This window comes from Ranitomeya variabilis, chromosome 1, assembly GCF_051348905.1.
Source record: "Ranitomeya variabilis isolate aRanVar5 chromosome 1, aRanVar5.hap1, whole genome shotgun sequence".
NCBI classification, from domain to species: domain Eukaryota; kingdom Metazoa; phylum Chordata; class Amphibia; order Anura; family Dendrobatidae; genus Ranitomeya; species Ranitomeya variabilis.
The window spans coordinates 1036455513-1036483201 of record NC_135232.1 but is presented as its reverse complement, the minus strand read 5'-3'; the positions used below and the strand labels follow the sequence as shown (position 1 = coordinate 1036483201).

Genomic DNA, 27689 nt, shown 5'->3' with positions numbered 1-27689 from the left:
GTTATAAACTTCTGTGAAGCACCTGGGGGTTATAAGTGTTTACTATGCATCTAGATAAGTTCCTTGGGGGGTCTAGTTTCCAAAATGGGGTCACTTGTAGGGGAGCTCCAATGTTTAGGCACACAGGGGCTCTCCAAACGCGACATGGTGTCCGCTAACGATTGGAGCTAATTTTCCATTCAAAAAGTCAAATGGCACGCCTCCCCTTCCGAGCCTTGCCGTGCACCCAAACAGTGGTTTACCCCCACATATGAGGTATCGGCATACTCAGGAGAAATTGCCCAACAAATTTTAGGATCCATTTTATCCTGTTGCCCATGTGAAAATGAAAGAATTGAGGCTAAAAGAAATTTTGTGTGAAAAAAAAGTACTTTTTCATTTTTGCGGATCAATTTGTGAAGCACCTGGGGGTTTAAAGTGCTCACTATGCCTCTAGATGAGTTCCTTGGGGGGTCTACTTTCCAAAATGGGGTCACTTGTGGAGGAGCTCCAATGTTTAGGCACACAGGGGCTTTCCAAACGCGACATGGTGTCCGCTAACGATGGAGATAATTTTTCATTCAAAAAGTCAAATGGCGCTCCTTCCCTTCCGAGCCTTACCATGTGCCCAAACAGTGGTTTACCCCCACATGTGAGGTATTGGTGTACTCAGGAGAAATTGCCCAACAAAATTTAGGATCCATTTTATCCTGTTGCCCATGTGAAAATGAAAAAATTGAGGCTAAAATAATTTTTTCGTGAAAAAAAAGTACTTTTTCATTTTTACGGATCAATTTGTGAAGCACCTGGGGGTTTAAAGTGCTCACTATGCTTCTAGATAAGTTCCTTGGGGGGTCTAGTTTCCAAAATGGGGTCACTTGTGGGGGAGCTCCAATGTTTAGGCACACGGGGGCTCTCCAAACGCGACATGGTGTCCGCTAAAGATTGGAGCCAATTTTTCATTGAAAAAGTCAAATGGCGCTCCTTCCCTTCCGAGCCCTGCCGTGCGCCCAAACAGTGGTTTACCCCCACATATGAGGTATCAGCGTACTCAGGACAAATTGGACAACAACGTCCGTGGTCCAGTTTCTCCTTTTACCCTTGGGAAAATAAAAATTTTTTTGCTAAAATATCATTTTTGTGACTAAAAAGTTAAATGTTCATTTTTTACTTCCATGTTGCTTCTGCTGCTGTGAAACACCTGAAGGGTTAATAAACTTCTTGAATGTGGTTTTGAGCACCTTGAGGGGTGCAGTTTTTAGAATGGTGTCACTTTTGGGTATTTTCAGCCATATAGAACCCTCAAACTGACTTCAAATGTGAGGTGATCCCTAAAAAAAATGGTTTTGTAAATTTTGTTGTAAAAATGAGAAATCACTGGTCAAATTTTAACCCTTATAACTTCCTAGCAAAAAAAAAATTTGTTTCCAAAATTGTGCTGATGTAAAGTAGACATGTGGGAAATGTTATTTATTAACTATTTTGTGTCACATAACTCTCTGGTTTAACAGAATAAAAATTCAAAATGTGAAAATTGCGAAATTTTCAAAATTTTTGCCAAATTTCCGTTTTTTTCACAAATAAACTCAGAAATTATCGACCTAAATTTACCACTAACATGAAGCCCAATATGTCACGAAAAAACAATCTCAGAATCGCTAGGATCCGTTGAAGCGTTCCTGAGTTATTACCTCATAAAGGGACACTGGTCAGAATTGCAAAAAACGGCAAGGTCATGAAGGGGTTAAATTAAATATAGTTCTAAAGGATCCGTCAGGTTTAGTAATCAAAAACAAGGGGGAGTAAAACCCCTTCCCTGTTTGAGATGACGGAACCTCTATTAAGACCCGTTTGGCCAAAAGGGACTTAATTTCAATTTCCAGTGCTTCCTGCTGTGGTCTGGATTTTAGGGAGGTGAGCAGGAAGGAATCCGGAGGTTTTCGGATAAAGTCTAGAGCGAGGCCTGAAGATATTAATTTTATGGCCCATGGATTTACGGTTATTTTCTTCCACTGATCAATAAATCCCAGAAGTCTACCGCCCACTGGTGGAATAGGGTTCCCGGAATTTTTCGGCTGGTCTGAAGGGGCGCTTGTTGAATAAATTGCCCTTCTGCCTGAACTCCTTGTTTCTCCATTGGTCCTTAAAGCCTCCCTTTCTGCCAAATGATGGCTTCCTGAATGCCCTTCTGTTAGGGTATGTTTCCACAGTCAGGAAACGCTGCTTGTTTGACGCTGCGCAGAGCTGCAGCGTCAAACAAGCAGCGTCCAGATGTTCCAGCATAGTGGAGGGGATTTTATGAAATCCCGTCTCCACTATGCGTGGAAACCCGCACGCGGCGGCCCTGCGACTCCGGACATGCTGCGCGTCTTTTCAGATCGCAGCATGTCCGTACACCTTGCGGGGACGCAGCGTCCCCGCAAGGCATATCACAGGGCCCTATGGGACAGAGCGATCATCCCGGATGTGAAGAGTTAACACATCCGGCATGATCGCGTCCCAGAAAGGGGGCGGGGCTTCGCCGCTGCGGCGATACCGCCGGCCATCCTGAACGTGGAGACATAGCCTAAGAAGGAACAAAGGGATTAGGGAACCCTTTCTTTCTCTCACCAAGCCTTAGTGAGTATCTCGTCCAACACGGTTCCAAAGAGGTACTCACCCTGACAGGGTATGGAACACAATTTGGATCTAGACTGGGCATCCCCCTTCCAGTTTCTTAGCCATAATGCTCACCGAGCAGTATTAGAGAGGCTAGCTGTCCTAGCCGCCAGGCGGAGAGAATCTACGGAGGCATCAGATATAAAAGCCGCCGCACCCTTAATCAAGGGAATTGACGCACGTAACTTCTCTCTAGAAACGCCATTTCTGATATTTTGGTCCAGCTGCTCTAACTAAACCAGCATAGACCTACTGGTACATGTGGCTGAGATCGCTGGCTTGAAAGCAGTGACACAGGCCTCCCATGATTTTTTAAGGAGTGCATCCGATTTTCTATCCATGGGATCGGATAAAGAACCTGCATCCTCCACAGGTAAAGAAGAACGGCGAGATGTAGATGCTACAGCCGCATCAACTTTCGGTATTTTAGCCCAGGAATCCAAATCCTCATCATCAAAGGGGTAGCGTCTCTTACAGGGTATTGGCACAAACCCCTTTTGTCCTTTACTCCATTCCTTCTTAACAAGGTCTTTTATTGCGTGATTTACTGGAAATACCTGGCCCTTTCGCTGAGAAAGACCCACGAACATAAGTTCCTGTGGCGTTTGGGGTTCTTTTGATTCAGCCAACCACATCGTACTTCTTACTGATTTAATTAAGTTGTTAACACCATCAGTAGGAAAACAGACATAGTCCTGTTCACCTGATGAATCAGACGACTGAGACACATCTGAATCCACCTCTCCACTCTCTGCTGACGTGTCAGCTTTAGGTGAGGACATTCTCCTACTTTTCCTTTTCACATTTACGGAGGGACCACCTCCTAACGACTGCAGCTCTTTACGAATTATAAGTCGTATCTCATTCATTTTGACAGACTCCTCCTGCCGCAAGGTGTTGTCTATACAGGCCTGACAGCTTTTTAAGATAAGAGTCAGGCAGGGGCTCAGTACATATAGCACACTGTTTGTGCTTTGTTTTCCCCGTCCTCTTTGCCTAAAAACATAAGCAGAGGAAATACTATAAGCTTCCTTGAAGCTATATAACACTCACCCAGAAGCACATGTATATACCGGTTGCTGGGTTTGCCTGGCCTGGGGTGTGGAACGGGACGATTTTCCTCCCGATTTCACAGTGGAATCAGTCCTTTTTGAGTGCCCACTACTCTTATTTCTGGTCTCACCACTGGGTATTAGTGGGTCCTCCATAGGGCGCACAGAGACTTCCTCTTGGGACGACATGATAGCGCGCTGTCTGTCCTGCCCATGTGCAATTTATAGTGCATGACCTTAAAACACACCCTCTTTTTTTTTTACCTGATTAGTCGGTGCAGCGTCAGGGGGACAAGAAAACCGCCTAGAGGAAACCAATATGGCGGTTCCCCCGGAAATAGAACGCTGACCTCCGGGGTGCAGGGAACTACATCCGTGATGCGGCTCCACCGCGCATGCGCCGGCGTCTCAGCCTGCCGGATCTTCAAGCGCTACTTCCGCCCATGTCGCCGCCATACCTGAGGGACTGGGGAAACAGCCGATGACCGCTCCACATACTCCGGAGGGTATCGTTACCTGGCTCCGGAAACCTGCATCTCCCAGGTAATTCGGTCAGTCCAGGCACACCGCACCACCGGTCGTCCCTTACAACGGTGTCCCATCAGGGAGACCGTTGTTTAACCCCTTCACCCCCAAGGGTGGTTTGCACGTTAATGACCGGGCCAATTTTTACAATTCTGACCACTGTCCCTTTATGAGGTTATAACTCTGGAACGCTTCAACGGATCTTGGCGATTCTGACATTGTTTTCTCGTGACATATTGTACTTCATGATAGTGGTAAAATTTCTTTGATATTACCTGCGTTTATTTGCAAAAAAAAAATGGAAATTTGGCGAAAATTTGGAAAATTTTGCAATTTTCCAACTTTGAATTTTTATGCCCTTAAATCACAGAGATATGTCACACAAAATACTTAATAAGTAACATTTCCCACATGTCTACTTTACATCAGCACAATTTTGGAACCAAAATTTTTTTTTGTTAGGGAGTTATAAGGGTTAAAAGTTGACCAGCAATTTCTCATTTTTACAACACCATTTTTTTTTTAGGGACCACATCTCATTTGAAGTCATTTTGAGGGGTCTATATGATAGAAAATACCCAAGTGTGACACCATTCTAAAAACTGCACCCCTCAAGGTGCTCAAAACCATATTCAAGAAGTTTATTAACCCTTCTGGTGCTTCACAGGAATTTTTGGAATGTTTAAATAAAAATGAACATTTAACTTTTTTTCACAAAAAATTTACTTCAGCTCCAATTTGTTTTATTTTACCAAGGGTAACAGGAGAAAATGGACCCCAAAATTTGTTGTACAATTTGTCCTGAGTACGCTGATACCCCATATGTGGGGGTAAACCACTGTTTGGGCGCATGGGAGAGCTCGGAAGGAAAGTAGCACAGTTTGACTTTTCAATGCAAAATTGACAGGAATTGAGATGGGACGCCATGTTGCGTTTGGAGAGCCACTGATGTGCCTAAACATTGAAACCCCCCACAAGTGACACCATTTTGGAAAGTAGACCCCCTAAGGAACTTATCTAGATGTGTTTTGAGCGCTTTGACCCACCAAGGGCTTCACAGAAGTTAATAATGCAGAGCCGTAAAAATAAAAAAAAAAATTTCCCACAAAAATTATTTTTTTAGCCCCCAGTTTTGTATTTTCCCGAGGGTAGCAGGAGAAATTGGACCCCAAAATTTGTTGTCCAAGTTGTCCTGAGTGTGATGATACACCATATGTGGGGAGAACCACTGTTTGGGCGCATGGGAGGGCTCGGAAAGGAAGGAGCGCCATTTGGAATGCAGACTTAGATGGAATGGTCTGCAGGCGTCACATTGCGTTTGCAGAGCCCCTAATGTACCTAAACAGTAGAAACCCCCCACAAGTGACACCATGTTGGAAAGTAGACCCCCTAAGGAACTTATCTAGATGTGTGGTGAGCGCTTTGACCCACCAAGGGCTTCACAGAAGTTTATAATGCAGAGCCATAAAAATAAAACAAAAATTTTTTCCCACAAAAATTATTTTTTAGCCCCCAGTTTTGTATTTTCCCAGGGGTAACAGGAGAAATTGGACCCCAAAGGTTGTTGTCCTATTTGTCCTGAGTACGCTGATACCCCATATGTTGGGGTAAACCCCTGTTTGGGCACACGGGAGAGCTCGGAAGGGAAGGAGAACTGTTTTACTTTTTCAACGCAGAATTGGCTGGAATTGAGATCGGACGCCATGTCGCGTTTGGAGAGCCCCTGATGTGCTGAAACAGTGGAAACCCCCCAATTGTAACTGAAACCCTAATCCAAACACACCCCTAACCCTAATCCCAATGGTAACCCTAACCACACCTCTAACCCTGACACACCCCTAACCCTAATCCCAACCCTATTCCCAACCGTAAATGTAATCTAAACCCTAACCGTAACTTTAGCCCCAACCCTAACCCTAACTTTAGCCCCAACCCTAACTGTAGCCTTAACCCTAGCCCCAACCCTAGCCCTAATGGGAAAATGGAAATAAATACATTTTTTTTATTTTTCCCTAACTAAGGGGGTGATGAAGGGGGGTTTGATTTACTTTTATAGCGGGTTATTTAGCGGATTTTTATGATTGGCAGCCGTCACACACTGAAAGACGCTTTTTATTGCAAAAAATATTTTTTGCGTTACCACATTTTGAGAGCTATAAATTTTCCATATTTTGGTCCACAGAGTCATGTGAGGTCTTGTTTTTTGCGGGACGAGTTGACGTTTTTATTGGTAACATTTTTGGGCACGTCACATTTTTTGATCGCTTTTTATTCCGATTTTTGTGAGGCAGAATGACCAAAAACCAGCTATTCATGAATTTCTTTTGGGAGAGGCGTTTATACCGTTCCGCGTTTGGTAAAATTGATAAAGAAGTTTTATTCGTCGGGTCAGTACGATTACAGCGATATCTCATTTATATTATTTTTTTATGTTTTGGCGCTTTTATACGATAAAAACTATTTTATGGAAAAAATAATTATTTTTGCATCGCTTTATTCTCAGGACTATAACTTTTTTATTTTTTTGCTGATCATGCTGTATGGCGGCTCGTTTTTTGCTGGACAAGATGACGCATTCAGCGGTACCATGGTTATTTATATCTGTCTTTTTGATCGCGTGTTATTCCACTTTTTGTTCGGCGGTATGATAATAAAGAGTTGTTTTTTGCCTCGTTTTTTTTTTTTTCTTACGGTGTTTACTGAAGGGGTTAACTAGTAGGCCAGTTTTATAGGTCGGGTCGTTACGGACGCGGCGATACTAAATATGTGTACTTTTATTGTTTTGTTTTTTTTATTTAGATAAAGAAATGTATTTATGGGAATAATATATATATATTTTTTTCATTATTTTGGAATATTTTTTTTTATTTTTTTTCACACATTTGGAAATTTTTTTTTTTTACTTTGCCCCAGGGGGGGACAATACAGATCGGTGATCTGCCAGTTTGCATAGCACTCTGACAGATCACCGATCTGAGAGAAGTGCAGGCTGCTTCACAGTGCCTGCTCTGAGCAGGCTTCTGTGAAGCCACCTCCCTCCCTGCAGGACCCGGATCCGTGGCCATCTTGGATCCGGGTCTGGAGCAGGCAGGGAGGGAGGTAAGACCCTCGCAGCAACGCGATCACATCGCGTTGCTGCGGGGGGCTCAGGGAAGCCCGCAGGGAGCCCCCTCCCTGCGCGATGCTTCCCTGCACCGCCGGCACATCGCGATCATGTTTGATCGCGGTGTGCCGGGGGTTAATGTGCCGGGGGCGGTCCGTGACCGCTCCTGGCACATAGTGCCGGATGTCAGCTGCGATAGGCAGCTGACACCCGGCCGCGCTCCCCCCGTGAGCACCGCCGATCGCGCTGGACGTACTATCCCGTCGGTGGTCATACGGGCCCACCCCACCTCGACGGGATAGTACGTCTGATGTCAGGAAGGGGTTAACTTCAGGCCCGCAGACCACAGCAGATGAGGGGGGAACCAGCAGGAACCCCCGACTCTGTCCACTCGCTCTGGAGCCCCTGTTGCTCAGCAGAGACGCACAGGCGGCATCCAGGCGAGTTTTCCCTCTTCTTACCATCTCAGAGAATCTTCTCTGTGGGTTCCCTTTAGGAACAGGAAACCAACTGAGGAGCGAGGGGGGGGCCGCCCCTTTTATCTCTCTGTAGGTTTCCTGTTCCTAGGGGCGGATCCCCTCTCTAGTGGGTGCTGTCGTGGCGAATAGAAAAACAATACTAATGTTATAACTCAGGAAGAGTTCAGAAATCAATATTTTGTGGAATAACCATGATTTTAAATCACAGCTTTCATGCGTCTTGGCATGATTTACACAAGTCTTTCACACTGCTTTTGGCCACTCCTGGTACAAAAATGTAAGCAGTTCATCTTTGCTTAATGGCTTGTGACTTTCCATCTTCCCCTTGATTACATTCCAGAGGTTTTCTATGGGGGCTCAGGTGTGGAAATTGGGCTGGCCATGACAGGGATTTGATGTGGTGGTCCTTTATCCACACCTTGTGGATGAAGGACCTAGCTGTGTGGCATGGCGCATTGTCGTGCTAGAAAAACCAGTCCTCAGAGTTGGGGAACATTGCCTGAGCAGAAGGAATCAACTGTTTTTCCAGGATAACCTTGTATGCGGCTTGATTCATTCAGAGAACAACCTGCCCAATTCCAGCCTTGCTGAAGCAATCCCAGATCATCACCGATCCTCCACCAAATTTCATAGTGGGTGCAAGACACTGTGGCTTGTACGCCTCTCCAGGTCTCCATCTAACCATTAGATGATCAGGTGTTGGGCAAAGCTGAAAATTAGACTCATCAGAGATGATTACCTTACTCCAGTCCTCTATGGTCCATTCCTTATGGTCTTTGGCAAACTTCAGCCTGGCTCTCCTTTGCTTCTCATTGATGAAAGGCTTTTTTCTTGCTTTACATGACTTATGCCCTGCCTCTAGGAGCCTGTTATGAACTGTTCTTGCCGTGCACTTCACCCCAGCTGCCATTTGCCATTCCTTTTGTACGTCACTTGATGCCATCCTGCGGTTGCTGAGTGATATTCGAATAAGATGACGGTCATCCCAGTCAATGGAGAGTCGTTTTCGCCCTCTGCCTATCTGTAACTTTGTTGTCACCGATATCTGCTGCTTGACCTTGTTGTAATGGACTGCCATCTTAGAAATTTTAAGGATGGAGGCAACATGACACTCGCTGTCTCCCTCTGCTAGGAAAGACAGAATTGAACCCTTCTTTTCCTCACTCAGGATTGTTCTTTTCAACTCCTTTGGCATGGTTAAAAGTTATTTTTCCATTCCTATTACTTTTGGGATATTACTAGCACTTGTTTAGCCAGCCAGGTTGTCCTATGGCAAGAGGATTGTGAAGACCACAACAGTGTTTTTTATACTTTCCTTCATTAAATAAGATTTGGTTCAGATGATCACCTAATCAGAAGCACATTAAAGTAGAATGAGGTGTACTCTGGTTGGAATTCAACCGACACTGGAATGGAATGGCTGTCAGACATGTAGAGAAGCTGATTTTTACAAAACTGCAGTGGTATCTTCATTATTTGATACAGCTCTGGCAAAAATTAACAGGGTGCTCAGAAGAGGAGAAGAACAGCTCTGGACGCTGGAGAGGGCAGCAGTAGGCGAGTATATTAAGGAGGTTGTCCACTACTGACATATCCATATCCAGCTGATCAGTGGAGGTGGCGAGGGGTCAGACTCTGGCCAATCAAATGTTTTTGACCTATCCTAAGTATAGGTCATCAATAAAAAAAATAAAGTAGTGGACAAACTCTCACACACACACACACCACATTACATACTGTATACACACACTTAATAAATATAAAAACGTAATGGAAATGCTTCTTTAGAAATTGAGGAAAGTTACATTGTTAACCATTTGCAATGGAGTACGGCATTTAAAATTGCATTTTTACATATTTGCAAAAGTAGTTGCATATTATAGAGAGGTCATAGTGGTCTTATTTAAAAAGGCATGAAACAAGTGCATTCATACTGCAACTTTTTTTTTTTTACATGCATACAAAGCAACAATGTACGCAAACCGTACACTACTGTGCAACTTTTGACACATTACAATGTTAGCAAAAGGCAAAATTGCATAGTGAGACATTGACACATTATTAAAGGTAATTGTCACCAGGATTTTGTGACCATATCTGATAGCAGCATGCTGTAGGGGTAGAGACCCTGATTCCAGCAATGTGTCACTTATGTTATTGGGTGTCACGTACTTACTAGGGTATTTTTCCACATGCCGGATTACATCAGGAATTGCTGCGGCGTCCAGATGTTACAGCATAGTGAAAGAGATTTTATGAAATCTCGTCTCCACTATGCGTGCAGGGCCGCATCCAGTTTCCCTGCGTATCCGGACATGTGGCGCATCTTTCCAGACCGCAGCATGTCTTCTTATCTTGCAGAGACGCTCCGCCTTCGCAAGATAAATAACCCGGTCTATGAATACGATGCTGTAATTCCGCATGTGTACAATGAACACATCTGGAATCACCGCAAGTACAACAGGGGGCGGCGCTTTTGGCGGTGCGGGGTATCCGCTGCATCCAAAGCGCTGGGTTTCCTGAACGTGGAAACATACCCTTACAATTGCTCATTTTGTTTTTCTACCCAGCTAAGTCTTCTATTTTCCATTAGGTCTATGGCATTACTTGATTAAAAACAGAGTAGCTGAATCCTTTTAAGGTATATGTAGAAACAGGAGGTCAATTTTTCCTGTATGACTGACAAGTCACTGCAAAAGACTGACAGGGGAGAGGAGGGAGCAGCTGGGTCAGGAGTTCAGGAGGGGAATGATAAATGCAGGGACAAGAGACTTCCTGTTACTACATAGAGCAAAGTAGTACTAGCTGTGTAAAAAGACAAAATAAGCAATTGTAAGTACTCAGTGCTGTATAATTTGATGATTGCAATGTATTAAGAGGATAAAAACATTAATGGGAGAAGTGCTTCTTTAACAATTTTACCCACTTAAGGTGAGGGGCGTCTCTTGAACGGCTCTGGCTTCGACTCTGGCACTGGTCGCTGTATTGTGGTATTGCAGGTAAGGTCTCTTTCACACTTTTTATTTCCATCAAAATCCATCGTTTTGTGAAAAAAATCGGATCCGGCAAATGTTTCTGCTGGATCCGTTTTTTTCTCATAGACTTGTATTAGCGACGGATTGTGACGGTTGGCCTTCCGTTTCATCCGTCGTGCGCTGGATCCGCGAGACCACTACGTCATCACAGGTCATTGTCTCGCAAGGCATCACTGGGAACGGGAGCATCGGGAAGGCTGCGGGCGACGCCGGAAGGTAAGAATATCAAGATTTTTTATTTTTTAAAATTATTTTTAACAAGGGTTGTGTTGTGCATGCGTTTTCACAGAGAAAAAAAGCGGCAAAGACGCATACACAACGTGTGCACATAGCCTTAAATTCTGTCAACTGCCTCGACGGCTCAGTCAAAAAAACGGATCCAGTGGATCAGTTTCTTTACAATCTGCACAGGATCTGTCTTTTCAACATTTTGAGGGATTGTTACTGATTGTAAAAAAGGGAAGGGTGAAAGAGGCCTAATAAGGTTTGTTATATTATATTGATCTTTTCATGCACTCCTTCATCGGAGACTCTGATTACCACTGGGGAGGATTTTTTACTGTATGTACATTTGTTACCTCTACTGCATCTCAGAAAATATATGTACATAGTAACTTCATACATACTAGGAGTGTATTACATTTAATTACAGCGGCCTGTACTAGTGTCTCCTCAGCTCCAGGTCCTTGTGTGCTAGATATCTTAATATATACTTACCTTGTAATGTCTTCACATCCTGTTCTGTCCGGATCCCAGAATTCCAGGCGGCGAAAGTTCACCGACCTCCTTATTGGGAGACCCAAGTGATGGATGTCTCCATATGGAAACTGCTGGTGGCACCAGTCTCTTGCGCGGTATGACCAGCGGAACACCATCACACCACACACACACTGTATATGCTGTAGACACACACAGTATACGCCGTATGCAGCCTCTTGCGCGGTACCACCAGCGGAACACCATCATGAACACGCTGAAGCCGGGATCATCCGAATGATTCACTGACTGACGCCATCTTTGTACAGAAGGAGCGCAAGCGCAGTTTTAATGTGACCGCCGCTATCCGTCAGCACAAAGATGGGGGCGGTCTGATTTACTGCGCCTGCGTGCATTCCGCGCAGGTGCAGTGAATCATTGGGTGGGGGGGGGGGGCGGTGGGTGGAGAGATTCTCAACACTGCAAAGCCTGCCCCCATTGTGACATTACCGCCCTCCCGATGCGATAGCATCGGGCCTCCATCTAGTTTAGTATATTTGTTATTATACTGCCAGTTTTAGAATGGATTAATATCCACTATATATTGGGAATTGTTTATCTGATAAACTGGAGCTGCATACCGTATGTACTCATGTATAAGCCGAGATTTTCAGCACATTGTTTTGTGCTGAAAACATCCCCCTCGGCTTATACACGATTCAATTGTCTAGACCGATGGCGAGGAAGGGGGAGTGGCAGTAGGAGCCGGCGGCTGTGGCACAGTGACAGCCGCCGCCGCCTAACATGAGACAGAAACATACTCAACCTCCGTCGCTGCATCTCCATCCCTGCGCCGGCAGCCCTCCTCTCCTGTGCTGAGTGGTCATGTGGTACCACTCATTAAGGTAATGAATATGTACTCGTCTCCACTCCCATAGGCGTGGAGTGCATATTCATTACCTTAATGAGCGGTACCACGTGACCGCTCAGCATAGGAGAGGAGACCTGCTGACGCCGGGACAACGGTGATGCAGCGACAGTGCAAGGAGGGGGGATGTGAGCCATGCATACAACGATGGGACGGGGGGATCCACATACCAGGACGGGACAGGACGGAGGGGAGCCACATACCAGGACAGGACGGAGGGGAGCCACATACCAGGACAGGACGGAGGGGAGCCACATACCAGGACAGGACGGAGGGGAGCCACATACCAGGACAGGACGGAGGGGAGCCACATACCAGGACAGGACGGAGGGGAGCCACATACCAGGACAGGACGGAGGGGAGCCACATACCAGGACAGGACGGAGGGGAGCCACATACCAGGACAGGACGGAGGGGAGCCACATGACAGGACAGGGGGAGCCATGCATAGCAAGACAGGGATGAGGGAACAATGCATACGCGGCTTATTCTCGAGTCAATAAGCTTACCCAGTTTTCCGTGGCAAAAGCAGGTGCCTCGGCTTATACTCGGGTCAGCTTATACTAGAGTATAAACGTACTTACTACCTTGGATATGTATAGCCATTGACACTGGTCCGAGAGCCCCTCCTACTGGACATTCTTGTTTCCTTATTTTTTGTTGTGTATATTTTATGACTTCAAATAAAAACTGGTGTTTTTTTACACCATGGTTCGCTTCTTTGGACTACTAGCTCAGTAAGTCCACCTGTCTTAGTGCATTGTTTGAAGTGACATATCTGTTGTTATACACAGGGATTTTTTTTTTAAATACCTTAATATGATGATTGCAATGTATTAAGAGGATAAAAACTTTAATGGGAGGAGTGCTTCTTCAGCAATTTTACCCACTTAAGGTGAGGCAACCCTTTTAAAAGGTAATTGATACCCTTCTGCCCTTCTCGGCACATTGAGTACAGTGTTGTAAGCCATGCTTCACACAAATACCCTACATGGTTGTTATTTTAGTCATCCTCGGATGTGTACTATGTTATAAGTGTGTGCATGTGCTTTCTGCATATTATGTGTGTTAGTCTGTATTAATGTATTGGTCATATTCTATCATTACTAGTTTACTTCTATTTAAATCCAGAGGTGTAAAGTGCAGCCGGCACATATGATTTTCCTCTCCATGTAGCTGACAGATCGGACATCACACTGACCTTATGGCTGGTCACAGACAAGAACTGCTCTTGGTAAAGGAATGTACTAACACAGTAGTTGGCAGCTGAAATCCTATACATGAAGAATGCATTCAGAAACCGCCGTGCATCCCGTAACTTGACCTCTGTATAAGTATTAAATAAGGTCTGGAAACAGATATAGGAATCAGGGAGACGGGGAGGGATACAAGTGAGGCAGTGTACACTTACATGGCATGGCCTAATGTGGTGCTCTCCTGACATTCTGCGCTCAGACTACACAAAAAATATAGAATTGCTGTGCAAAACATTTTCTCCTCTAAAGTAGCATAGCCGGCCAGGGTGAGCCTACACAGTGGCCCGATATACAGTTATATGACCTTTTCAAAGAATAGAGGCAGACACGTGAAACCTTTGGAGAAGACTTGTCATGAGGCTGCATGGTGATGTTGGGGCCCATATGCAACGCACCTGGCGACATTGGGGCAAGCGCACACACACACACGTCACCTTCTCAACCCTACTTACTGAAAAAAGAATGGCCACACACAACAGTTTATCAGATGCCATCAAATTACAGAAGATCCACTTACAATCTCGTGACAAATTACACAGGTGCCGGGCCTCTCTGACCTTTCCCGGCACCTGCGCTCTGCAGTACTTTGCTCTGCCCTCAACAGGGCAGACAAAGTACACCTGCGCCGGAGCCGCAGCGTGAAGACAAGAAGAAGAGGACGTCATCGTAAGAAGATGGGAGGCGCCGGACCGTGACACCCATCGGACCAGAACTGGACCAGGACCGCCCCTGGGTGAGTATAATCTAACCTCTTTTTCTCATCTTTCAGGATACATCGGGGGCTTATCTACAGCATTCCAGAATGCTGTAGATAAGCCCCTGATGCTGGTGGGCTTAACTCACCTTCGATTTTGGGGGGGGTGACAGGTTCCCTTTAAGTAAAGGGTTGTCCTAGTAGTGGACAACGCTTAAATAAGAATACAAAATTAACACATTATCCACAAATTGCACCTCTCACTCTCCTCGCTTAGGGCTCGTTCACACAACTGTATTTTTGCCCTGAATGCAGAGTGTTGGGGGGGGGGAAATCACAGCATGAACTAGTTTCTTCCATAAATCAGCTGAGACTCGCCCATAGAAGTTTAAGGGGGGGGATAAAAAAATAATAATTCGGACAGTTTTTTTATATAATCCTATTGACACGACCTAACAGAAGCAGGAACTAAGACTGCACTGCCACCTCCAACTCCCCCCCATCTCCTCCGAGGACTTTGCTACCTACTTCAAAAACAAAATCGACCAATCAAGGCAAACCCCAACTGTTCCACCACCCCAACCACTCCATATACCAGACCTCTGCCCTTCCCTAATAACCTCCCTCTCCAACATCACTGAAGGAGAGCTTACTTGCTTCTTTTCCAAATCACACCTCACCACCTGTGCACTTGACCCCATCCCCTCCCACCTGCTCCCCAACCTCACTAACACGCTCATTCCAGCCCTAACTCATCTCTTCAACCTATCGCTAACTTCTGGTACTTTCCCCTCTGCCTTCAAACATGCCACCATCACACCCATCCTCAAAAAAACTAACCTTGATGCAACTGCTATGGCCAGCTACCGCCCCATATCACTGCTCCCGTTTGCTTCAAAACTCCTTGAGCAGCATGTCCATGCTCAAATTTCCTCCCACCTCTCATCTAACTCTCTCCTTGACAACCTCCAATCTGGCTTCCGCCCCCACCACTCCACCGAAACTGCCCTGACAAATTACTAATGACTTAGGCTACTTTCACACTAGCGTCAGGCTCGGTCCGTCGCAGTGCGTCGGGCCGAGGTCACCGACGCTAGCGTTGTCTCCGCCGCACAACGGGGGCAGCGGATGCATTTTTCCAGCGCATCCGCTGCCCCATTGTGAGGTGCGGGGAAGTGCGGGGAGGTGGGGGCGGAGTTCCAGCCGCGCATGCGCGGTCGGAAAAAGCAGACCGTCGGGAGCAAAGAACGTTTTTTGCTCCCGACGGTCCGCCACAACAAGGTGCAACCGTCGCACGACGGTTGCGACGTGTGTCAATGCGTCGCAAATGCGTCGCTAATGTTAGTCAATGCAGAAAAAACGCATCCTGCAAGCACTTTTGTAGGATGCGTTTTTTCGGCAAAACGACGCATTGCAGTTAACGCTAGTGTGAAAGTAGACTTACTCACAGCCAAAGCTAACAGACAGTTCTCCATCCTCCTCCTTCTTGACCTGTCCTCTGCTTTCGACACAGTCGATCACTGCCTACTGCTACAGATTCTTTCTTCCCTTGGAATCAAAGACCTTCCCCTGTCCTGGATTGCCTCATACCTTTCCGACCGAACATTTAGCGTTTCCCACTCCCACACATTTACCGTTTCCCACTCCCACACCACCTCCTCATCCCGCCCTCTCTCTGTTGGAGTCCCTCAAGGCTCTGTCCTAGGGCCCCTACTTTTTTCCATCTATACCATTGGCCTAGGACAACTCAAAGTCCCATGGCTTCCAGCACCACCTGTATGCAGATGACACTCAGATCTACCTCTCTTGCCCAGATGTCACCTCTCTGCTGTCCAGAATCCCGAAGTGTCTGTCAGCCATTTACTCCTTCACCTCTCGCTTCCTAAAACTCAATGTAGACGAAACCGAACTCGTCATCTTTCCCCCTTCTCGCGTATCCCCCCTACCTGACCAATCTATTATGGTAAACGGCATCACGCTCTCTCCCGCACCTGAAATCCGCTGCCTCGAGGTAACTCTCGACTCTGCCCTGTCCTTCAAACCGCACGTCCAAACTCTTGCCACCTCCTGTCGCCTCCAACTCAAAAATATTGCCAGAATCCGTTCCTTCCTCAGCCCACAATCTACCAAAACTCTTGTGCATGCCCTCATCTCCTGCCTCGACTACTGCAACACCCTCCTCTGTGGCCTCCCCGCTAACTCTCTTGCACCACTCCAGTCTGTCCTCAACTCTGCTACCTGGCTAATCCACCTCTCTCCTCGCTACTCCCCTGCTTCTCCCCTCTGCAAATCCCTCCACTGGCTCCGAATTTCCCAACGAATCCAGTTCAAACTACTAACACTGATCTACAAAGCCATCCGCAACCTGTCCCCTCCCTATATCTCTGAACTAATCTCCCAATATATTCCCTCACGTAATCTCCGATCCTCCCAAGACCTCCTACTCTCCTCCACACTTATTCATTCCTCACACAACCGCCTCCAAGATTTCTCCCGAATATCCCCCATCCTCTGGAATTTCATGCCTCAACATGTCCAATTATCCACCACCCTCGGATCCTTCAGACGGAACCTGAAAACCCATCTCTTCAAGAAAGCCTACAGCCTGCAATAACCATTCTGCCGCCTCGCCATCGCCAGAGCCGCCGCCTCGCCCCGACCTTCTGTCTCTTCCCCACTATCCCATAGAATGTAAGTCCGCAAGGACAGGGTCCTCTCCCCTCTGTACCAGTCTGTCACTGTAAACGATATCTATAACTCTGTATGTAACCCCTTTCTCATGTACAGCACCACGGAATTAATGGTGCTATATAAATAATAATAATAATATTATTATTATTATTATTATTATTAAGACTTCCATGTTGCTTTCAGACTTCAAATGAGTGTGGTGCCCCAAATACTGCGCTGGAGACCATATGTACGCTAGGCTCTGGGATTAATGTGACACCAGGATGTATGTTTTCGCCCTTGATCCCTTACTGCAGCCACATGTAAAGTCATGCCCTATAATATACATTGAGTTGAGAGTATATACGGTTCGTTGAGCATTTGATCAGTATTTTACCTCAGTGTTTATAAGCCAAAACCAGAACAATCAGAGGAAAAGTATATTAGTAACACGTCACCACTTCTGTATTTATCACCTGCTCCTGTTTTTGGCTTACAAATACTGAGGCTATCGTCAGTGTCCACCATGTAATATTCACACCAGTCATGTCTGCACTAAGGTGTGTGGATATCGCCAGTTTCCGCAGTGTAATATTCACACCAATTTACACCACAGATTTTCTCCACACTGTGAAGATGAGATTTCATAAAGCCTCAAGTCACCTCACGTTTACTGTAATATCTGGCAGATTTTTCACTGAAAAAAAATCTGTTACTGATCTGACCCTTGTAGATGCAGGTATTAGGCTCAGTTCACATGTATGGGGGTTTTTTTGCTGCTTTTTTAATGCAAATTTGCAGCTGAGTTTCACAGTCCTAAAGTCTATGAGGCTTCAGAAATCTCATGCACACGTTGGTTTTTAATCCCTGACGGTTTTGTCAAAGAGCTGCGTTTTTCCAAATTGGAGCATGTCACTTCTTTCAGTTTTTGCAGCGTTTTTCACCCATTGACAGCAATTTTTGGTGCCAAAAGCTAATGAAGTTAAAGGGAACCTGTCACCTGACTGCGCCTGTGCGGCCACCCTGCCCAAGATCCCGCCCCGCAGTGTCTTCTGATTTATTCTCACTGCAGGGCTGGGATTCCTGGGCATGCGCGGTGCATATCTTCGCCTCTCACTCATCTCCCTCCACCTTCTTCAGACTATGCAGCGTCAGCATGCCACGGCGATTAGGGATCAGCTGACGCGGCACAGTCTGAAGAAGGCGGAGAGAGATGAATGAGAGGCGAAGATATGCACTGCGCATGCCCATGAATCCCAGCCCTGCAGTGAGAATAAATCAGAAGACACTGCAGGGCGGGATCTTGGGCAGGGTGGCCGCACAGGCGCAGTCAGGGGGGGGGGGGGTGTGACAAGTTCCCTTTAACAGATTTTTTTTATGCAGTAAACTATCAGCATGCAGAAGAGACAAATGTACCCTGACATAACACACTTCGCATTAAATAAAAAAATAAAAAAAATAAAAAAACACAACAAAATCGCAATGTGTGAACATAGCCTTTCCGATCAGTCCATAAAGTAATATTCCAAAGCACAAACCCCCATTGGCCTGAACAGGGGACCTGTACGGGGGGTTGTGTTCCGGGAGCCCACACTTATGCTGCTGTAACATCATGCTTTCCATCGTGTGTGGAGGCTGGAATCACACGTGTAGTTTATGCGAAAGCCAGAAGTGTTGTCCGGCCTAGAGTCTAAACTGCATGAATACCAGAATGTGTTTTTCCAGCTAGGATGCATGCAGACGTCCGCGGGTCTCATCCTGGACCGCAATGCACGGACTGTCCGCGGGTGTCCTAACCCGGGACTGACCACTACATATACTTCTATGAGGCTTTCACGCTGGGTCGGTAGAGCTGCAGTCATTGCTCTCTGTGATCAGATCCACGACGTCTGCGTGGGTACTTAGTTTACATGCAAACTACAGTTTTTTCCTGGAAGGTAAAACAGCTGAGTGTTTCCAAGAGGAAAACTTCAGGAAACTTAACGGGAAAAAGTGTTTTTTTAGCAGTTTATTGGGACGTTTACAAGCACTTTTTTTTGGCTATTAGAAGGATTTTTTTAAGCATTTTATTTTAATTTAGTTTTATTTATTTTTTTAACTCTATTCAACAATGAAGAAACTATATTTTTTTTCCAAGCAAGACACCCAAAAAGATGCCCTGGCGTCTTCTGAGCCTTCCCATAGCAGCAGGGTCACTGGTGATGGCCAGACCTGACTGCTGGGGCGTGAATTGCAGCCATGTTTATTAGTGCCAGGGACCACACACTATGCCCAGCCCGGTAACCCCAGCACCACCTGGTAACATCACAAGAGGAGAGTCAGCAGCTACAGCCCACAGGGTTCTCCTCAGAAAGCACCGGCCACACAGTCACATGTGAGCAGTCACCAGCAGCCCGGCATGTGTCACCTCCATCTACGGCACAACCACTGCCCGGCCTCGGAGAGCGGAGCGGGGACATGCCCACTGTACCACCCAGTGCAGCCGGTCGGGGGTCCTGAGAGAAGGGAGGGGGTCACAAGTCACTGCACAGCAGACAGGGGAGTGAGCAGCACTGTGCGGCTTTATAGGGATCCTCTATGATGGCAGCTCTGTCACCTGCGCCCTCCCCGCACAGTAAGTTACAGGGGGTTACATGAAGGTCATGCACATTCTAGGCACCTGCCTGCTCCTGGCGTCCCCGGGAGATACCGGCCGCTCACACGTGTGCACTGTTCAGCTCCCAGCTGCTCCTCTCACCTACAGAGGCCGCTGTACGGGGAGAGGTCAGTTAAATCACTTCTCCCGCTGGATCTCTGGCGCCTCCTGCTGGTCGCGTAGAGGAAGACAACCTGCGCTCTGGAAAGCTGAGCGGCCACTGGTGCAGCAGGATCATAACTGTGTATGGGACAGGATGGAGCGTATGGGACAGGATATAGTGTATGGGACAGGATGGAGCGTATGGGACAGGATGGAGCGTATGGGGCAGGATGGAGCGTATGGGACAGGATGGAGCGTATGGGACAGGATGGAGCGTATGGGACAGGATGCAGCGTATGGGACAGGATGGAGCGTATGGGACAGGATGCAGCGTATGGGACAGGATGCAGCGTATGGGACAGGATGGAGCGTATGGGACAGGATATAGTGTATGGGACAGGATGGAGCGTATGGGACAGGATACAGTGTATGGGACAGGATGGAGCGTATGGGACAGGATGGAGCGTATGGGGCAGGATGGAGCGTATGGGACAGGATATAGTGTATGGGACAGGATGGAGCGTATGGGACAGGATATAGTGTATGGGACAGGATGGAGCGTATGGGACAGGATGCAGCGTATGGGACAGGATGGAGAGTATGGGACAGGATGCAGCGTATGGGACAGGATGGAGCGTATGGGACAGGATGGAGCGTATGGGACAGGATGGAGCGTATGGGACAGGATGGAGGGTATGGGACAGGATGGAGCGCGTGGGACAGGATGCAGTCAGTGTATGGGACAGGATGGAGTGTATGGGACAGGATGGAGCGTATGGGACAGGATGGAGCGTATGGGACAGGATGCAGTCAGTGTATGGGACAGGATGGAGCGCGTGGGACAGGATGGAGCGTATGGGACAGGATGCAGCGTATGGGACAGGATGCAGTGTATGGGACAGGATGGAGCGCGTGGGACAGGATGGAGGGTATGGGACAGGATGGAGCGTATGGGACAGGATGGAGAGTATGGGACAGGATGCAGCGTATGGGACAGGATGGAGCGTATGGGACAGGATGGAGGGTATGGGACAGGATGGAGGGTATGGGACAGGATGGAGTGTATGGGACAGGATGGAGCGTATGGGACAGGATGGAGCGTATGGGACAGGATGGAGGGTATGGGACAGGATGGAGGGTATGGGACAGGATGGAGGGTATGGGACAGGATGGAGCGTATGGGACAGGATGGAGCGTATGGGACAGGATGGAGGGTATGGGACAGGATGGAGGGTATGGGACAGGATGGAGTGTATGGGACAGGATGGAGCGCGTGGGACAGGATGCAGTCAGTGTATGGGACAGGATGGAGTGTATGGGACAGGATGGAGCGCGTGGGACAGGATGCAGTCAGTGTATGGGACAGGATGGAGTGTATGGGACAGGATGGAGCGCGTGGCACAGGATGGAGCGTATGGGACAGGATGCAGTGTATGGGACAGGATGGAGCGTATGGGACAGGATGCAGTCAGTGTATGGGACAGGATGGAGTGTATGGGACAGGATGGAGCGTATGGGACAGGATGGAGCGTATGGGACAGGATGCAGTCAGTGTATGGGACAGGATGGAGCGCGTGGGACAGGATGGAGCGTATGGGACAGGATGCAGCGTATGGGACAGGATGCAGTGTATGGGACAGGATGGAGCGCGTGGGACAGGATGGAGGGTATGGGACAGGATGGAGCGTATGGGACAGGATGGAGAGTATGGGACAGGATGCAGCGTATGGGACAGGATGGAGCGTATGGGACAGGATGGAGGGTATGGGACAGGATGGAGGGTATGGGACAGGATGGAGTGTATGGGACAGGATGGAGCGTATGGGACAGGATGGAGCGTATGGGACAGGATGGAGGGTATGGGACAGGATGGAGGGTATGGGACAGGATGGAGGGTATGGGACAGGATGGAGCGTATGGGACAGGATGGAGCGTATGGGACAGGATGGAGGGTATGGGACAGGATGGAGGGTATGGGACAGGATGGAGTGTATGGGACAGGATGGAGCGCGTGGGACAGGATGCAGTCAGTGTATGGGACAGGATGGAGTGTATGGGACAGGATGGAGCGCGTGGGACAGGATGCAGTCAGTGTATGGGACAGGATGGAGTGTATGGGACAGGATGGAGCGCGTGGCACAGGATGGAGCGTATGGGACAGGATGCAGTGTATGGGACAGGATGGAGCGTATGGGACAGGATGCAGTCAGTGTATGGGACAGGATGGAGTGTATGGGACAGGATGGAGCGCGTGGGACAGGATGCAGTCAGTGTATGGGACAGGATGGAGTGTATGGGACAGGATGGAGCGTATGGGACAGGATGGAGCGTATGGGACAGGATGCAGTCAGTGTATGGGACAGGATGGAGTGTATGGGACAGGATGGAGCGCGTGGGACAGGATGGAGGGTATGGGACAGGATGGAGCGTATGGGACAGGATGGAGAGTATGGGACAGGATGCAGCATATGGGACAGGATGGAGCGTATGGGACAGGATGGAGGGTATGGGACAGGATGGAGGGTATGGGACAGGATGGAGTGTATGGGACAGGATGGAGCGTATGGGACAGGATGGAGCGTATGGGACAGGATGGAGGGTATGGGACAGGATGGAGGGTATGGGACAGGATGGAGGGTATGGGACAGGATGGAGCGTATGGGACAGGATGGAGCGTATGGGACAGGATGGAGGGTATGGGACAGGATGGAGGGTATGGGACAGGATGGAGTGTATGGGACAGGATGGAGCGCGTGGGACAGGATGCAGTCAGTGTATGGGACAGGATGGAGTGTATGGGACAGGATGGAGCGCGTGGGACAGGATGCAGTCAGTGTATGGGACAGGATGGAGTGTATGGGACAGGATGGAGCGCGTGGGACAGGATGGAGCGTATGGGACAGGATGCAGTGTATGGGACAGGATGGAGCATATGGGACAGGATGCAGTCAGTGTATGGGACAGGATGGAGTGTATGGGACAGGATGGAGCGCGTGGGACAGGATGCAGTCAGTGTATGGGACAGGATGGAGTGTATGGGACAGGATGGAGCGCGTGGGACAGGATGGAGCGTATGGGACAGGATGCAGTGTATGGGACAGGATGGAGCGTATGGGACAGGATGCAGTCAGTGTATGGGACAGGATGGAGTGTATGGGACAGGATGGAGCGCGTGGGACAGGATGCAGTCAGTGTATGGGACAGGATGGAGTGTATGGGACAGGATGGAGCGCGTGGGACAGGATGGAGCGTATGGGACAGGATGCAGTGTATGGGACAGGATGGAGCGTATGGGACAGGATGCAGTCAGTGTATGGGACAGGATGGAGCGTATGGGACAGGATGCAGTCAGTGTATGGGACAGGATGGAGTGTATGGGACAGGATGGAGCGCGTGGGACAGGATGCAGTCAGTGTATGGGACAGGATGGAGTGTATGGGACAGGATGGAGCGTATGGGACAGGATGCAGCGTATGGGACAGGATGGAGGGTATGGGACAGGATGGAGCGTATGGGACAGGATGGAGCGCGTGGGACAGGATGCAGTCAGTGTATGGGACAGGATGGAGCGCGTGGGACAGGATGGAGCGTATGGTACAGGATGCAGCGTATGGGACAGGATGGAGAGTATGGGACAGGATGGAGCGTATGGGACAGGATGGAGCGTATGGGACAGGATGGAGTGTATGGGACAGGATGGAGCGTATGGGACAGGATGGAGCGTATGGGACAGGATGGAGCGTATGGGACAGGATGGAGTGTATGGGACAGGATGGAGCGTATGGGACAGGATGGAGCGTATGGGACAGAATGGAGTGTATGGGACAGGATGGAGCGCGTGGGACAGGATGCAGTCAGTGTATGGGACAGGATGGAGTGTATGGGACAGGATGGAGCGCGTGGGACAGGATGGAGCGTATGGGACAGGATGCAGTGTATGGGACAGGATGGAGCGTATGGGACAGGATGCAGTCAGTGTATGGGACAGGATGGAGCGTATGGGACAGGATGCAGTCAGTGTATGGGACAGGATGGAGTGTATGGGACAGGATGGAGCGCGTGGGACAGGATGCAGTCAGTGTATGGGACAGGATGGAGTGTATGGGACAGGATGGAGCGTATGGGACAGGATGCAGCGTATGGGACAGGATGGAGGGTATGGGACAGGATGGAGCGTATGGGACAGGATGGAGCGCGTGGGACAGGATGCAGTCAGTGTATGGGACAGGATGGAGCGCGTGGGACAGGATGGAGCGTATGGTACAGGATGCAGCGTATGGGACAGGATGGAGAGTATGGGACAGGATGGAGCGTATGGGACAGGATGGAGCGTATGGGACAGGATGGAGTGTATGGGACAGGATGGAGTGTATGGGACAGGATGGAGCGTATGGGACAGGATGGAGCGTATGGGACAGGATGGAGTGTATGGGACAGGATGGAGCGTATGGGACAGGATGGAGCGTATGGGACAGAATGGAGTGTATGGGACAGGATGGAGCACGTGGGACAGGATGCAGTCAGTGTATGGGACAGGATGGAGTGTATGGGACAGGATGGAGCGCGTGGGACAGGATGCAGTCAGTGTATGGGACAGGATGGAGTGTATGGGACAGGATGGAGCGCGTGGGACAGGATGGAGCGTATGGGACAGGATGCAGTGTATGGGACAGGATGGAGCGTATGGGACAGGATGGAGCGTATGGGACAGGATGCAGTCAGTGTATGGGACAGGATGGAGTGTATGGGACAGGATGGAGCGTATGGGACAGGATGGAGCGTATGGGACAGGATGCAGTCAGTGTATGGGACAGGATGCAGTGTATGGGACAGGATGCAGCGTATGGGACAGGATGCAGCGTATGGGACAGGATGCAGCGTATGGGATAGGATGGAGGGTATGGGACAGGATGGAGCGTATGGGACAGGATGGAGCGTATGGGACAGGATGGAGTGTATGGGACAGGATGAGGATGGAGCGTATGGGACGGGATGCAGCGTATGGGACGGGATGCAGCGTATGGGACAGGATGCAGCGTATGGGACAGGATGCAGTGTATGGGACAGGATGCAGTGTATGGGACAGGATGGAGCGTATGGGACAGGATGCAGTCAGTGTATGGGACAGGATGGAGTGTATGGGACAGGATGCAGTGTATGGGACAGGATGGAGTGTATGGGACAGGATGGAGTGTATGGGACAGGATGCAGTGTATGGGACAGGATGCAGGGTATGGGACAGGATGCAGGGTATGGGACAGGATGGAGCGTATGGGACAGGATGCAGCGTATGGGACAGGATGGAGCGTATGGGACAGGATGCAGTGTATGGGACAGGATGGAGCGTATGGGACAGGATGCAGTCAGTGTATGGGACAGGATGGAGTGTATGGGACAGGATGGAGCGCGTGGGACAGGATGCAGTCAGTGTATGGGACAGGATGGAGTGTATGGGACAGGATGGAGCGCGTGGGACAGGATGGAGCGTATGGGACAGGATGCAGTGTATGGGACAGGATGGAGCGTATGGGACAGGATGCAGTCAGTGTATGGGACAGGATGGAGCGTATGGGACAGGATGCAGTCAGTGTATGGGACAGGATGGAGTGTATGGGACAGGATGGAGCGCGTGGGATAGGATGCAGTCAGTGTATGGGACAGGATGGAGTGTATGGGACAGGATGGAGCGTATGGGACAGGATGCAGCGTATGGGACAGGATGGAGGGTATGGGACAGGATGGAGCGTATGGGACAGGATGGAGCGCGTGTGACAGGATGCAGTCAGTGTATGGGACAGGATGGAGCGCGTGGGACAGGATGGAGCGTATGGTACAGGATGCAGCGTATGGGACAGGATGGAGAGTATGGGACAGGATGGAGCGTATGGGACAGGATGGAGCGTATGGGACAGGATGGAGTGTATGGGACAGGATGGAGCGTATGGGACAGGATGGAGCTTATGGGACAGGATGGAGTGTATGGGACAGGATGGAGCGTATGGGACAGGATGGAGCGTATGGGACAGAATGGAGTGTATGGGACAGGATGGAGCGCGTGGGACAGGATGCAGTCAGTGTATGGGACAGGATGGAGTGTATGGGACAGGATGGAGCGCGTGGGACAGGATGCAGTCAGTGTATGGGACAGGATGGAGTGTATGGGACAGGATGGAGCGCGTGGGACAGGATGGAGCGTATGGGACAGGATGCAGTGTATGGGACAGGATGGAGCGTATGGGACAGGATGGAGCGTATGGGACAGGATGCAGTCAGTGTATGGGACAGGATGGAGTGTATGGGACAGGATGGAGCGTATGGGACAGGATGGAGCGTATGGGACAGGATGCAGTCAGTGTATGGGACAGGATGCAGCGTATGGGACAGGATGCAGCGTATGGGACAGGATGCAGCGTATGGGATAGGATGGAGGGTATGGGACAGGATGGAGCGTATGGGACAGGATGGAGCGTATGGGACAGGATGGAGCGTATGGGACAGGATGGAGTGTATGGGACAGGATGAGGATGGAGCGTATGGGACGGGATGCAGCGTATGGGACGGGATGCAGCGTATGGGACAGGATGCAGCGTATGGGACAGGATGCAGTGTATGGGACAGGATGCAGTGTATGGGACAGGATGGAGCGTATGGGACAGGATGCAGTCAGTGTATGGGACAGGATGGAGTGTATGGGACAGGATGCAGTGTATGGGACAGGATGGAGTGTATGGGACAGGATGGAGTGTATGGGACAGGATGCAGTGTATGGGACAGGATGCAGGGTATGGGACAGGATGCAGGGTATGGGACAGGATGGAGCGTATGGGACAGGATGCAGCGTATGGGACAGGATGGAGCGTATGGGACAGGATGCAGTGTATGGAACAGGATGGAGCGTATGGGACAGGATGGAGCGTATGGGACAGGATGGAGCGTATGAGACGGGATGGAGCGTATGGGACGGGATGGAGGGTATGGGACGGGATGCAGCGTATGGGACAGGATGCAGCGTATGGGACAGGATGCAGCGTATGGGACAGGATGGAGCGTATGGGACAGGATGGAGCGTATGGGACAGGATGCAGCGTATGGGACAGGATGGAGGGTATGGGACAGGAGGCAGCGTATGGGACAGGATGGAGCGTATGGGACAGGATGCAGTCAGTGTATGGGACAGGATGGAGTGTATGGGACAGGATGGAGCGTATGGGACAGGATGGAGCGTATGGGACAGGATGGAGCGTATGGGACAGGATGCAGTCAGTGTATGGGACAGGATGGAGTGTATGGGACAGGATGGAGCGTATGGGACAGGATGGAGCGTATGGGACAGGATGGAGCGTATGGGACAGGATGGAGCATATGGGACAGGATGCAGGGTATGGGACAGGATGCAGCGTATGGGACAGGATGGAGCGTATGGGACAGGATGCAGTGTATGGGACAGGATGCAGCGTATGGGACAGGATGCAGCGTATGGGACAGGATGCAGCGTATGGGACAGGATGGAGCGTATGGGACAGGATGGAGTGTATGGGACAGGATGGAGTGTATGGGACAGGATGGAGCGTATGGGACAGGATGGAGTGTATGGGACAGGATGAGGATGGAGCGTATGGGACGGGATGGAGCGTATGGGACGGGATGCAGCGTATGGGACGGGATGGAGGGTATGGGACAGGATGCAGCGTATGGGACAGGATGCAGCGTATGGGACAGGATGCAGCGTATGGGACAGGATGCAGTGTATGGGACAGGATGCAGTGTATGGGACAGGATGGAGCGTATGGGACAGGATGCAGTCAGTGTATGGGACAGGATGGAGTGTATGGGACAGGATGCAGTGTATGGGACAGGATGGAGTGTATGGGACAGGA

The 27689-nt window shown here is 49.2% G+C and overlaps 1 protein-coding gene across 3 annotated transcripts in view; it reads right to left on the bottom strand.

Moving 5' to 3' along the window:
• MTUS1 (microtubule associated scaffold protein 1) overlaps positions 1-19873 on the bottom strand; it is a 249035-nt gene extending 229162 nt beyond the window's left edge. Inside the window, exon 1 of one of the 3 annotated variants that reach the window (XM_077279667.1) lies at positions 19735-19873. The gene's annotated coding sequence lies outside the window, so the exon portion shown is untranslated. The remainder of the gene's footprint in view (positions 1-19734) is intronic. The other 2 variants (XM_077279666.1, XM_077279669.1) reach the window with 2 other exon arrangements.
• Between the last annotated feature and the right edge of the window lie 7816 nt (positions 19874-27689).